The sequence below is a fragment of the Aplysia californica genome, unplaced genomic scaffold (assembly GCF_000002075.1).
Source record: "Aplysia californica isolate F4 #8 unplaced genomic scaffold, AplCal3.0 scaffold00387, whole genome shotgun sequence".
NCBI classification, from domain to species: Eukaryota; Metazoa; Mollusca; class Gastropoda; order Aplysiida; family Aplysiidae; genus Aplysia; species Aplysia californica.
The window spans coordinates 153,178-155,013 of NW_004797657.1; the positions used below are offsets into that span (position 1 = coordinate 153,178).

General features: G+C 42.0%; 1 protein-coding gene across 1 annotated transcript in view; it reads right to left on the reverse strand.

Moving 5' to 3' along the window:
* The window catches only part of LOC101855885 (coiled-coil domain-containing protein 180), a gene marked incomplete at its 3' end in the record, with an annotated part of 118,090 nt that overhangs the window by 33,657 nt on the left and 82,597 nt on the right, over positions 1–1,836 (reverse strand).

Here is a 1,836-nt window from a genome sequence, read left to right on the forward strand (position 1 = left end):
GTGGACAGGAAAAAAGAAGCAAAAAAAAACCCACCTAAACACTCTCCAACCACCGACCAATGCAGAAAAAAAGTAGAGGGAGTCCACAGAAAACGTTACATACCCGATTTCATCCACGACCACTCAGCTGAAAACTGGGTACAAGTATAGATCCAGCGTGCATGGGAATAGACAAAGATGGTGCGATATCGCTACCTCAGAATTACAAAGTTCTATCTGACGTTTTCGGCCGTTTTGAGTGACTAAGACTATGGAGCCAGAAACCAAATTAATATTCTATATGCTCTATCAAAATCGTAAGATTATTCGGAGTCGTTTTCAAGATATTCAGAGAATTTCATTCGAAAACGCTTGTCGCGTTATGAAACTCAAAATATTTAGCGTCAAATTTCTCAAAACTAGGTAGGCCTACTGAGCAGATAGAACATTATAATTCTGAGGTAGCGATGTGTCAACGGTTGTGGAACGAAAAGACCAACCAAGGGTCGTGCTATTGTTTAGTCGAGTGAGATAGTCGCTGGTGTTTGGTGGCCTAACGGTCAGACTATATATACTACGCTTTGGTTTAGTGTTAGTGAGAGAGTTTACGTGAAAAAACTGTGAAACGGTATAGGTTTCACGCCCCTAGCCTATCATCAAAACTATTAAGTCATTTAAGAGGCGGGACCTCTGAGTTTAAGTTCATTTTCGAAAAGACAGAGCCAAAATGGGATATTCGTGTAAATTTAAGTTCTTTTCCCAAAGGACATAACTAAAGGTATTACTTGAGTATTATTATCTTTATACACACAGAAATGAAGAAGGAGAGATAGGGACGACAGGATGTTTGATAGGAAAGAAGAAACGGACCGTACGACCAGAGCATCCGCCAACCACCCACGCTGTTCGCTTTGTACGCAAAGGGCAAGAGGTCGTGTGCCACGAAGGGGAACATTATTTTATAGCATGATCCACCGTCTTTTTACCAAGATCGCACCCTCCCCCACCCCTACCCCAGAAAACAAGGACACGAACAAGGACGCGAGCAGCCTGCGTTTCACATAACTTTTTCGTAAGAGTTTTACGGCATTCGCAACACAACAAGTACTGACGATTAGAGGTGTCACAAAGGAGTAACAAACACAAAACAATGAGAAATAATGGCGATGAATGTTTGATACGAAAGAAGGAGCAGGCCACACCAGGGCCCCCGCCAACCACCCATCGCAAAGAGCTAAAGATGACAATGACATGCAGCTCTTATGAAGGAAAAGGGAAGGAGGAGGAGGGGAGGGGTGACCTAACTAGTCAAACCAACGAAGCGAATAACGTATCACAAAACCTACAGGGGAAGGCGTCCAACAAATTTGTTGAGTCAGCAGAAGATTACAGGCATGAAGGAAGAAAAAAAAGGAGCTGCCCAGCCAGAATAAGCACAAAAAAGCAAGTTCCGCGGAAGGGGCACAGGGAGAAAGAATGCGCGCTTTTCCAACCATTCACAATAACAGCGTTCACGGTTTACACGAATACAAGAGCACACAAGCGACAAGCGACAAGCTTACCATACGCTTTTTTATAATTTGGTTTTGCTTTGTTTTGTTTTGTTTTTTCCACTGATCCGATAACAATCATTGTCGTGCAAAAAAACTGTTGCCGACTTCTATAGGGTTTTTTTATTTTTGTAAAGATTGGCTGCTCCCTTTTCGGGCCAGGTCAAAGAGTCGAAGTGACTACACCCAGATCATTATGACAAAAATAAATCAGACGTTTTATAACGAATATTTTCACAAATCAATGTGGTTTTCTTCTTTTTGAGTATGTTTTTTTTAGGGGAGAGTGGTTGTTATCGTTGTGGTT